This window comes from Martes martes (genome assembly GCF_963455335.1).
Source record: "Martes martes genome assembly, chromosome: 8".
NCBI classification, from domain to species: Eukaryota; Metazoa; Chordata; class Mammalia; order Carnivora; family Mustelidae; genus Martes; species Martes martes.
Genome location: NC_137895.1, coordinates 78,855,090 through 78,868,414, shown reverse-complemented (window position 1 = coordinate 78,868,414; position 13,325 = coordinate 78,855,090). Strand labels below are relative to the sequence as shown.

At 39.3% G+C, this 13,325-nt stretch overlaps 1 pseudogene across 1 annotated transcript in view; it reads right to left on the bottom strand.

The window, feature by feature from the left end:
- Nucleotides 1–9,996: 9,996 nt before the first annotated feature.
- The window catches only part of LOC308347092 (dnaJ homolog subfamily B member 6-like), a 160,920-nt pseudogene continuing 157,591 nt past the window's right edge, over nt 9,997–13,325 (bottom strand). The window contains exon 2 of the transcript in view: nt 9,997–10,669. The product of the transcript in view is annotated as a dnaJ homolog subfamily B member 6-like (transcript). The remainder of the gene's footprint in view (nt 10,670–13,325) is intronic.

The window sequence follows — 13,325 nt, the reverse complement described above, 5'->3', positions numbered from 1 at the left end:
CCTGCCCCCACTCAATTGTCTCCTTACCAGCAGAAAATGACATTTTCTCTCTCCTCAGCCAGAATCTGCTCGATATGTATGCTCCCCAAGATGAATTCAGTTCTTAGGTCAGTGTTGACTTATTAATGACATCATGGGGATATCTCAACACTTCTGCCTTCTTAGCACTTTCAAAGCTTTCAAAGGGACCCTGAGCCAGAAAGATGCAGGTTGGACAGATCCAAATAAAGATGCAAGTAGTATGTCCTCTGAGAGAAAGAACTTGGAAAGAAGCTGGAGAGCTATGGTTTCCATTCGTGTGTATAATCATACTTGAACAAGACTAAAATCTTTGAGATATATTCTTCAAAAGTGCTAAATTTTCCACAGCTGACTGTATTAACATGGGGCAATGTTTGTCCTCAGTTTTGTTTTGTTTTTGCCTATAGTCTTTCAGTAATAATATATTATCATACAGTAATTTGTGTATGTGTGTGTAAAGGCTCAAAATGAGTAGAAATACTAATCTAAATACTTCTGAGCATTGTCTGGGCACCTGGCCAGTAGCCCTCCCTGAGCCTGACCTCCAGGTCCCGGGCCCCACCATTGTATTCTTTGGGGGATATCTGTTTGAGGTAAGGGAAGGGGACCTGGGTTAGCACAATCCCATTCAAACCACAGGTCAGCCATCAGCTATATATAAATCCAGAACCTCCCTGTGCGGGAGGTTCCTCATTAAAAAGTACTTTTCTGGCCTCCCCCAACAGAGCCTGGGAAAGAAGACACCAAAATACAGAAGGGAAAAGTCATACTGCTCTGGAAGTCAGGGCTCAGTCAGGGTGCTCCCGTTCCCCTCACTTTGTGTGGCCCTGTAGTCGTTGCCCTATAGCGTCTCTCCTCTCACCGACTTTTAGCTGGAGAAGGAGTCAAAGAGTCAACCTGTTTCTCCCAGCTTCTTCAACGATAAAGCAAGGAAAATAATACACCCCTGGGTGGTTTGTTGTGCCCACTGGATCTGAGGTGCCTAGTGCAGGGCCAAGAAATCTACATTGTGGACCATCAGCATCGGAACAGTTGTAAGTATGCTTTGCCAAAGTCAAGCGACATCTCCACGCAGTCTTAACACACAGTTTCTGACAAGGTTTTTCTATGCCTTATGGACCCGAGTTTCACCTATTGACCCTCATACCTCAAGGTTTTGTGGGGTGATTAGGAACACAGCCCCATTCTCTTCCCTCCAGAAACTACCTTGAAATGTACTCTCTTGTAAGCCCAAATTAACCAACACGGTTACCCTTGGATCACTGGAATAACCACTTCGTAATCATAGCTATTCTCTTTCAAGTGCTGGCAAATATCTTTCTCTTCAGAGTAACATATATTTATATACAGATACCTTTATCTTTATTATACATATATTTATGTTTATATGTATATATATCTTTATATAGATATAAATATCTTTATATCTTTATATGTATCTTTATATGTATAAATCTTTATAACTATATATAGATATACAAAATTTCCATTTCTACAGTGTGGAAATGGTATTTGCAAAATTCCTTCTCGTAAGCTTGATATTTAGAGTTAAGACATTTTGGGGAAAGATTGTTAACGACATAAAAAAGTAAAGTGACTTACGTTAACTATGTGTGATTACATGTTTGATTTTGTACAGATCTTAAGATACCAGTTTCTTAAAAGAGTCTAAGAAATATTATCTGATGATAACTTTGATGGTTTTGAGGCAAATTACACATTCTAAGAATAAGATATAAATTCTTGTCCCCTGGATGCCGTAATGTCTCCTTTAAGGAACCTTGTCAAGATTCATTTATAACCTTCTTACTGGGTTCATAACTCTTTGTTCTTACTTAGAGATTTCCTACCCATTAGAGACCATAAATTAAAAGCACCAAGATAACCATTTGAGGAATAAACTTCCATTATGAAAGCTTCTTGGATAATACCCAGTATCCTTGTCTCCAGTTCTTATAAAAACTTCTTTTCTTTCTCTAAAACCTCAAAACCCCAATTCACCTAAATGATCAACGTCCCATACATCTTCTATTTGCTAACACAAATCTCCCTGAAGTGATAAGATTACAAATCACATCTACATTTTCTCCTTCAATCTAAAACGTTTCAGTTCTGTTTTAATGTTACATAAGGTTTTAACACAAATCATCACCAAGCTGTGAAATCAATACCTTGAAAGAACCAAGGTTTAATCCTAAAGAATTTACTTTGAATTTTAGTTACACATCTCAAAAGGAAAATACCTTGGAAGACTGCTATGACAGATATATCCTGTTTCATCTGACCATTTGATTTCTGTCAGTAGTACGTGGAGAAGTGCATAGAGGAAGGAAGAAGGAAGGAGGGAGAAAAGGAGGAAGAGAGGCAAGAAAGGAGATAGAAAGAAGAGAAAGAAGGAAAATGAAAGGCAAGTAAGGGAAAGAAGGAAGTGTGAGAGGAAGGGAAAAGGAGGGAGGGAGAGAAAGAGGAAGGAAGATAAAGATCATTGAAGGGGGGGGCGGGGAGGGGGGTTGGAGGAACCAGGTGGTGGGTATTAGGGAGGGCACGGATTGCATGGAGCACTGGGTGTGGTGAAAAAACAATGAATACTGTTACGCTGAAAAGAAAGAAAAAATTTTTTAAAAATAAATAAAAATTAAATTAAAAAAAAATCATTGTCTAAGTTGTCAGGAAGTTGACTTGTTTCATTTGTCAGTAAGTGATGAGGCAAGCTCCTTTCCACTTCCCATGATTTCCCAGGGCTGTTCAGGAGAAATTTCTATAGAACAAATTTCCCAGCAGCAGAACAGTTGTTCCTGAATCTTCACATTTTGGAGGAGAAAATTTGAAACTCTTTTGTTCTGTAAGGAAAAAATATATGCTGTGGGAGTCTACAAGTCTATTTTTCCCTCTGTGTATATGAAATATGATTCTCTCAGCCCAGATTGAAGATTTTAGCTGCTCTGATTCAACAATATAAAATGTAAGAAACTAGCATTATTATACTCTGGAGTTGAACAGTCAAAATTCTGCCATTTTTGTGTTTTTGTCCACATATACAATCTAGCTTTAAATTACACTCACAGGGTGGAATTCAGTTAAACAAAATCTTCATTTGTCTGGTTTGTGATAACAATATAATAAGCTCAATTTACATAAACAGAGAAAGAAAATGAATCTTATGACTTAGTCATTCCATTACTTGAAGAAGTCATGTAAGTAGTTCAGTTGAGTTTTTTATTTCTGTGCTTCTAACACATCCCTTTATAATTCTGCCTGGAGTACCTTAGTTCAAATGCATAAACACAGGGAAGATATTTACATTTCTTCGCAGGAAAGACTATATATTTGCTACACCACTGACTTCCATTTCTCCACCTCCCCAGAGGAAGAGGGAAGAGAGGCCCCGAAAACCTGCTGATATGGGTTATCAGGATGTGTAAAAAGGGATTTGTCAGGAGATCACTGACTTTCTCGTTCTTACCTGCCAGACTAACTAAACCGACAAACTCTTCTCCTTCGAATGCATTCTTCGGGCTCCCTGGACTTTGAAGAGTCACTGAATATTAATATGTTTGGCTCTTTTTCTAGCAAAGGGGGCTTTCTGAGCTCAACTCCAGAAGAAACCTTCTCTTCTTGCCTTCTGGCAGTCCGTAAATAGGTTAAATCAACCCATACATTTTTTAAAAGTCAATGTTCAATTGATATGCTGAGATTCTGATTTTCAGAGCCTCAGTGGAACATATACTGATTTTTTCAATTTTTAAAAAAAGGTACTTTTGTTTTGCATTCTAGAAAAAACATTTTTAAGTACAGTTCACATGTAATTTCAGCCATGCTACTTTAGCTCTTGGCTACATTGCTATAATGAGAAATAAAGTTAAGTCTTAAATAGGAAGAAAAAGAGTACAGTAATCTGAGCATATACACAGATTCTGTATACATCAGCAATTGTAAATAACATAAAACTAAGTATTCTGTCCATTTCTAAAGAAAAGATACTCATGCAAAATCTTCAAAATTATTGACTCTTTCCCTTCCCCATATAGCCCAACCTCACATCTACTCCTTTCTTCCCAGTGCATATTTTCACTGTTCTCTGGGTTATGGGTGTCAATCTCTTCCAACAGAAATGATTACTTCTTCAACCTAACTAAGTATTATAGAGCCTTGCCTCCAAGCTGGGCAGAGAATTCAGACAGTGTGAGCCCCAGTGGCTCAGGTTGGGTCATGACAGGTATCACTGGGGCTAGAACAGAAAATTCAGTGATGAAATAATGTCAGGCACACAATTAACCATTCCCCCAGTGGACTTTTCCAGCCAAAACCACTATAGCTCTTGGGCCAAAGGGGCTGGAGGAGATGTTTATCCCCTCTCCTCATTGGGGAAAAAAGGGCAAAAGAAACAACAACTCAAGGACAAAGAGATATAAAGTTCACTTTGCCCTTCTTGCCTACGTGCTGAGAGGCTCAAAGAGCATCTTTCCACACTGGGATGTGCTTTTTTCCCTAAATCAGTTGCCCAATTTCATGAGTTGGCTTGAAACTGTTTCCCTGCCCTCAATATCTCAACCCCTTTCACCTTGATTCTCCTTTGCTTTCAATCTTGATGTCACATTCTCTAAAAAGCCTTCCCGATAATCCAGAGCTAGACTAGGTACCCTACACTGTGCTCCCAAGGCCCTTCTCTCTTTTTTTCAGCTGTCACCTGGAGTATGCCTGAGGATTGAGAAGTGGCTGGTATGGAGCGAAGAGAGCAGAGGAAGAGCGTGGGATATACAGTTGCTGAGTGAATGAATAAATCACAATTCTCCCTCCCCATTTTCTCCACACACACACACCCCACTCTCTCATATATTCCTTGTCTTTCCCAATTACCTTCATGATAGCAAAGATAAGAGAGTTGTAGACAGGACACCTGGGTGGCTCAGTCAGTTAAGCATCACTTTTGGCTCAGGTCATGATCTCAGAGTCCTGGAACTGAGCCCTGTATTAGACTCCCTGCTCAGTATGGGGTCTGCTGCCCCTTCTCCCTTTGCCCCTCCTGTCTGCTCATGTGTGCTCCCTCTGTCGCTCTCCCTCTGTCTTAAATAAATAAAATCTTTTTTAAAAGAGAGAGAGAGAGAATTGTACAGAAAAAAAAAAAAAAACAAAACCTATATTTGGCTTCTGGAGCCTTAGAAGTCCTAACTCAGTGATTGTATTATCTGTGCTAGCTTGGACTCAGTTTCCCCCTCAGCACCTTTCAGAATTGTTGTGAAGATAAAAATATAACCCACTAGAAAACAGCCTGTAAACTTTAAATTGTCATTCAAATGTAAAATACTGTTTGAAGTCTTATTTTCTCATATTCACCAGTTGAATATAACAGCTGGTATCATTCGATAAAAGTTATCTCTAAGATCTTTTGTAGCTATAACATTCATCCTACTGAATGTATTTGTCAAAAACATAGGAACACATGGAAGAGAACATGAGTTGGTGCCACAAATATCTGGATACCTGAAATCCAATTCAGGAATCAAGAACGTGGCTCACCTCCATTGGGCCCAAGGCCACGTTTCTTGGCCCTATCTATACTGAAAGCCTTCTGGATTCTAAACCTGCCTTTTAGCCAGGCTTATCTCATTATTGTTCCCCACATAAACACCTTGCCTTCTCTGGCCCACGCTTATTACTCCTGTGGCCCACCACATAGATTGCCCTTCGCCTCACCTTTATTGACATCATTAATCCCCAGTACACATATTCTTCTGTAATAAGCTTCTTCCACTAAGTCACACATGAAGCCCATTCATTGTGGAGAGTCTATTCATATATTCATTCAGTCATTCCATAAGCATTTACTAGCCTCCTACTATGTGCAAAGCACTGTTCTGGATGTGGTGAGGAATACCAAAATGAATGAGACCTACTCCTTCCTCAGAGGAGCTTATTCCCAAGCAGGGAAGACATAGACTAAATGAACTATTATTTGATGTTGGGGGGAGAAAGAAGGAGAAAAGCAATCAATCAATGCATTATGGCAGCATGAGGGAAGGAGTGATAGTTTATAATCAAGACAACCCAGGGAAGGCTTCACAGACCAAATTTATTTGAGCTAGGCCTCAAGCGAAAAAGAAGAAGAAGAAGAAGGAGGAGGAGGAGGAGGAGGTGGTGGTGGGAGGGGGGAGAAGGAGAAGAAGGAGAAGAAGGGGGGAGGAAGAACGGGGGGATGAGGGGAAGGGGAACAGGGAGGGGGAGAGGAAGGGTGAGGAAGGGAGGGAAGGAGGAGGGGGCGGGGAGGGGAGGGGAGGAAGAGAAGGAGGAAGAGGGGGAGGAGGAGGGAGGGGATGGGGAAGAGGAGAGGGAAGGGGGAGGGAAGGGGACAGGGGAGAAGGAGAAGAAGAAGAAGGGGGAGGAGGAAGAGAATAGGAAGGAGAAGGAGAAGAAGAGGAGAAGCAAACAGAGATTAAATTATTCTGGGAAAAGGGAAAATGTGAATTAAAGAACAGAGCCAATTTGGAGAACTATGAGAGGTTTGTATAAGGCAGGTAAAGAGATGTAGTAGGACTTTAACCCAGAAAAGTTAAACTAAAGTCAAATCAAAGTATCTTATGGCCATGAGATATATATGTTGTTTTATTCAGATGAGGTCAACGTAGCCCTCAAGTAAACTGAAGGATTAGTAAATGAACATCCAATAAGTATATACGGAGCAAATTTAGTTGGGACTGTGCCAGGGGCTGGAAATAGAGCAGGAAACATGGAAGAGACTCTGCCCTTAAGGAGGTTGAGTGACTGATAAACAGGTAATTCCCAGACAGTGCGGAGGTGGAGATAGAGTGCTGGGAAATACAGAGTGGAAATACATAATGGGGCAGGAGAGGTATGGTCCAGATATTAGGTCTCATGAGAGAAGAGCTGGTGTGTCTTGTTCACCCTCTCTCACTAGTGATAAGAAAGGGTCTGCCTCATAGTAGATATATGGTAAATATGCTGACTGAGATACAGCGTGAATATGAAGTTCCACCCAATCTCAAATCGTAAGAATAAATACAGATAACCTGCTGAGGTATTGCAAGAAGGTAGCCTATCTAAAACTTTCAGAAATACAGATTAAGAGTGATTTTTTCATCCCAAGTTCCTTGATTTTCTACTTATCCACACGAATTTACCCTTGTAGTTTGCTAAACCTCCACTGCTGCCAATGGGTCCTCCCATGGACTTGATACAAAGTAGGTACTCCATAAAAATATATTAGATGAATGTTTGGTAGGTAGATTAATGAATGGATAGATGATGGACTGAGTGAATTATTCATATACAAGAAGCTAGATACATTGAAGAACCTCTACATAATGCTACCTCATTACATGTATTTTTCTGGTCCATTGAGATGACTTGGTAAAAGTCAACAAAATTTAAACACTATTTTAAAAAAGGATATGTAAATGTTAATAATGTAGACTCTTATTCAACAATTACTGCTCTCATCAAGAGAAAGGAGCAAAAATGCAAATTCTATAACTAAAATACAACCCAATATATCATAAAGGAAGACGGTTAAATAATTTAAGCACCATTAGGGAAGAATACCCTACTAAAAATTAACAACGGAAACCATGTGAGGAATATTTTTCTTTAAATATATGCCTTTTTATTAAAAACATCCACATATTCTCAAATATGTCTTATCCATAGTCTTATCCTCACAGCTCAGCATTTCAAATGTGAAACTTAACTGTTATCAGTATAAAGCATCTGCTTTCCACATATGCCAGTTTTTTCAGAAGTTCTTCAAATATCCTATTTTAATGATATCTGAGCTTGCCACATGTTCAGGACTTAGAAAGGCCAGCAGTCAATGAATTTGCATGACATTCAATTAGACCTCTAAAATGTCCTGGACTTCAATGATAATAATTATATTCATAATAATATATGCCACGTATTGACCTCTATGATATTTTACTCTAAGCTAACCACACAACAAACATTAGTTCTAATAGTCTCAATTTGTTGTACAATCAGAGCTGGCACTAAAAATACTTCCTCGTGGCACTAAAAATACTTCCACTAACCATGGCCCATATATACCAAAAATCAAGGTGCAAGTTGGGTATAAACTGGAGAGCATTATAGACTGTTTCATAGGTCTCCTAATCTGCATTTGCTTTAATCCAGGAATTATAAAAATTGTAGGGCCTTAACCTAAAAAAATTACTAAGGATAAATTCAAAGTTTTCCTAAAAGGAAATTTTTTTCTGGAGTTTCTATAGTAGCAAAATATCGAAAACAATTTTAAATGTCCAACTACAGCCATGGGAAATTATGTCATTTAAAAAAAAAGAGTTATGGGTGTTACTATCATAGTCGTGGTTTACAGTTAAGTAGGAAAAGTGTGTTCTAAAATTTTAGGTCAAATGGTACAAATGTGTGCATGCATGTATGTGTGCACAAGGACAAAAGGGACCTATAAGGACATACTCCAGGGTGTTAACAGTGGCTCTTCTAGGTGGTAGGACTGTGAAGGACTCTAGTTCTTTCTGTTCACTTACCTGCATTTTCCATTTCATTTTTTCACAACAATCAACTTTTACAACAGCTGATTTTGCAACTTAAAAAACGCTACTTTAATTTTTTATTTAAGTGTAGTTTTACTTTTTAAGAAATTTGCTCATGCCTCAAAAAGATTAGTCTACAATTTAGGTCTGCTGTCAGAGGTGGTGGGATGCTGTAGCCATCCTGTCGTAAGAAAGACACCCCTGGCTTATCACCTCAACATTTTATATCCCTGTAAATTCATAATGCGAACTATCTTAAAAGTTCAAAATATTCATATCTTGAAAAATTACAATACACCCTTTCCGTTCCTTCCATTTTTTCTTGATTTGATGAGATTGGGTTAACTGAACTCTGAAATCTACCAATGCTCCCAAGTTTCACATACACACATACACACACAAAAGTACGTGTGATTTTTCTATTCGTTACTTAATAAAATCATTTCTAACTAAAATTTTAACTCAATTTACAATATTTATCAGTTACCAAGGTGATATTTTGCCACCTAAAACAAAAGTAAATCTAAAACTTAAGTTGTACATTTTTTTTTAGGCTCCACTCAAGAAAGAATGCACCAAACACCTTTGCATTTTTCTTTTTTTCTTTTTTTAAGTACATAACAAAGACCCAGTTTACCAGCTTTGGTTTTTTTTGTTTTTTTTTTTTAAGATTTTACTTACTTATTTGATAGAGCATGAGCAGGGGGGAGGAGAAAGGGGAAAAGGAGAAGCAGGCTTCTGACAGAGCAGTAGGCCACGGCCACAGTGCGACTTAATCACCAGGACCCCTGGATCATGACCTTAACTGAAGGAAGACACTTAACCTACTGAGCCACCCAGGCATCCCCAGCTTTACTTTTTTAAACCTAAGCTTAACATTACATATTTAAATAATCATCAGAATTTACTAAGATGCCAGTATTCATGCACAACTAGAAAATATCCTCAATTTACATCAAATGAGAAACATATTACCATTAATGCATTAATAGCTCTCAATATTAAGTACTAGAAATAACTGAAATTATTGTGGGGGAAGATTCATCGTGACACTGCTTGGCTCATGTTTCAGACACAATGGAAAAGCAGGTCCACACTGGTGTTAGCATACAAGAGTCAGGTCACTATGGAAAAGGTATAATAAAAAAGCAAAGTGCATACAGAGATATACAACAATTCTAAAGACAAAAAGTTAGCTCTACTATGGGGTCCCAACCATAAACTCAAAAGTCTGTAATAACTAGGACTTCGATGAGCTGTGTATAAATAGTGCAGTTACAATTACGCTGAAAGTTGAGTTATTTGAAATCTTCAAAAAAAATTAAAGTGTTCCTGCTAATCCTCAACTGGGCTGGACAGAGTCAACATTTCTGTTACATACACGGATTTAATCATTTGTTGTCCAATCATAGCAGCTGCCCCTTACCACTTATCATAAGGACTTCAACAGTCAGCCTTCTTCAACTTCTGCTGTTTCTCGACCATTCTCAACAATTCCTGTTCTAGTGATTTTTCTGCTATTAACAATTTTGGTAGAAGGTGATACAGATTTGAAGTTAGACATCCCACTACCACCAAAGGTCTTGGAAGAAAATGAAGTGAGGCCCCATGGACCTGGTGAACCAAAGGAAGTAAATCCTCTATCAATGAAGAAAATTCTCCTCCAAAAGGTGGAAATCCACTGAAGACAGAGAAAAACAACCTGTGCCTCACCTGCTTTGGCAGGGACCCATTTGCTTGACCCCAAAAATGTCTTCAAATGGGTCTTTGAGGAAGCCAAATTAAAATGGGTCCCTTCCACCAAAAAAAAACCCCTGAAGACGGTGGTCTGGGTTTCAGAAGGTGAAGCCACACTCAAAGGGACTGTCAAAATGACCTACCTCCACTTCCATTTAATCCTTCTTTGACATATTTACCACAGATGTCCTGTTTTTTAGCATCTGATAACACTGCATGCACCTCAGCTACTTGTTTGAGTTTTCTCTCCACTTCTTGTTTATTCTCAGGATGCCACTTCAGTGCCGGTTTCTGATATGCCTTTTTAATATGTTCCACCGAGGCATGTCACTGCCCGCCTAGAACCTCAGAGTGATCCAGCAGGCTTAACAGGCTGTGGACGGAGTCTGAGGGCAGAGCCACGGGGGGCTAGAGCTGTGGGGGGCAGGAGCCGCGGGGAAGTTGGGGAGGTGGACTAGGAACCTCGAGTGGGGGGAGGGGCAGGACCAGAGGTCGGCAGACGTGTCCCGTGTCCTCAGCTTCAGCACGGGAGTGCTGGCGGCGCTGATGGCCCCTTCTCATGCTCTCCGTTCTCTCCCTTTTCCGACAAACAACCGGAAAATTAAGTTGTAACTTCTTTATTCATCCCATTCCAAAGAAATAGATGCTTCTCTAATCCACATATAACTCCATTTTTAGGAACAAACTTTTCAAGTAAAAACTTTTGTACACGTCTATTCCATCATCTTTTTTAGTTTGCTGGGTCGTGTTTTCCAGAAAATGAGGAATATTGGAAGAAGTCCCAGAAAGACTGGGGCAGGGCCACTATACGTCATGAATTTTCACATAGAATTCTACTTTCAAATAGTTTTATTTTCAGCTTTTTAGTTTGGAAAATGTTACTTTCCGAGGCGTGTAACTAAGATCTCCAAACACGACCACAATGGGAGATGCATCTTTGGTCTGTTTGCAGGTGGGACAATCAACATCACTGCTAAAATATATACATATTATATTTATATATATAAGATATATATATAATATAAAATTATATATATACATATACATATATATAATTTTTAAAGTCAGACCACTTACCTAAGGCTAAGGATAAAAACTATATCCACACAAAATTTTACTCTATAAAATAATTGAAATAACAGAAGTGTGGGGGAAAAGGTCAGTATGAGTATATAGGAATTTTGTACAGCATAGCGGCCTCTGAGTCCTCCAAAACTGGGTTCATGGCTCTTACTTGGCCATCTTCTAGCCGTGTCAACTTGGACTAGGTACTTAACCCCTGAAAAGCCTCAACATCCTCATCAGTAAAAAGGGCTATAAATTAACCTACCCAACAAGGCCCTCAGGAGGATTAAATGAGATAATCCATGTACAACACTTCACAGAGTGCCTGACACATAGGAAGCACTCCATAAACACATGTCATCATCATTTCTGAGACATGGCCATCTGTTCTGTAGGCTGCGTGTTATGAATAATATGTACCCGATGGAGATCATAAGACACCAAAAAGACGGCAACTCCTATGAATTGCATAATGATTTTCAGTGGCAAATAAAGTGCTAATCTGCCCTCTATATACCACAGTCTGACCTTGAAAGTGTTTTCCAGACTCTGGTGAAAGTCACAGGAGCTCAGGTCTGTAGTCACAAAAGGAATGTGGCTCTTAAAATCTTACGACAGACCGCAGATATGGGGCAGTTAACTTATCAAGAGGAAATAGGCTCTGGTTTTCTTTGTAGGCCTCAGATCCAGGAGCTGCAAAGTTGAGTCACCAGCTTGCTATCTGACCCCAGGCCAGCCACTTAACCTCGCCCTGACCCCATTTCCTTACTTAAAATCAACTCTTTGCTCATGTTCCGTTCAAGTCATTATCTCTACCCACAAAAATTGGTTGTGACTAAGGTGTCCTGAAGATTTTGAAAATTAATTATTCAGTGAGTTGGGTTTACAAAATCGAACTATGAAAGGTTGGGAAATGAGTAAGTCCAGCTCTGCTTTTTGGTATTTTGGTATTATTTTAAGAGTTCTCTTCCTGGAACAAAATCACCAAGCCAGACAATAAGCTTTGTCTGACACTGTGACCCTAGTTGCTGATGAAGCTTTCTTGTGTTGGTATTTCTGGGAGTGACAGAATGGAAGAGAACAGGAGCCCCTTTGTCAGGAGGTAGTCAAGAGGGAAATAAATTTTCGTTATTTAAAGAGAATTTAGGACAAGCGAGGCAGTGTCATTTGTTAAGGAACTAGACCAGGAGCTTGGATTATTGGGTCTTACACTCAGCCTCTGTCTCTACTTAACCTAGGACAATTTAAACAACTATGGGTAACCATAGGAGTAGTCCCTGAACTAATAAGCTCTCCCAACTACCAACTTACACAAAATTAATGTACATCCACACCCCTCAATGCTCACTGAGACAAATGTCTCACCTTCCTGAGGTCTACTGTGAACATCTTGAATACAGAGGTATATTGTATTTACTTTTTGCCCTCGCTCACACAATGACTAGCTCCAGAAATATTGCTGACAGAAGAGGTGATGAGGAAAAGTGTCTAAAGTGTCAAATCTGAAAGTAACTGAAGTTTACCCTCTTTGTCAGAGTTTTTTAAACATCAACCGTCTTCCAAAAAAATTTCTGAAATATTCTACACCTTTTCCTGCCTTCTTGCTGACTTGACGTCAGCCATATCACCATTAACTTCCTGGCCTACAATAATTTTTTCTGTTTCCTTACTTGCTAACAGAAGCAGCCCTTCCTGCTTCTAATTTGGTCCTTTTATGCTACTGAGAAATCAAATTAACAAGGCATATCAGTTCAAGTTAGGTTCAGCTGTGAGTAACAGAAACCCAACTGTAGCTTAAATGCAAGAGGCATATTTGCTTGTGTAAAGAACTGTAGAGGGAAGCAGGTGCCTAGGCGGCCCAGTCCAGTAGGCATCTGATTCTTGATTTAGGCTCAGGTCATGATCTCAGGGTCATGAGAATGAGCCCCATGTCAGGCTCCACACTAAGACTTTTAAGAGCCTGCTTAAAAGTCTCTC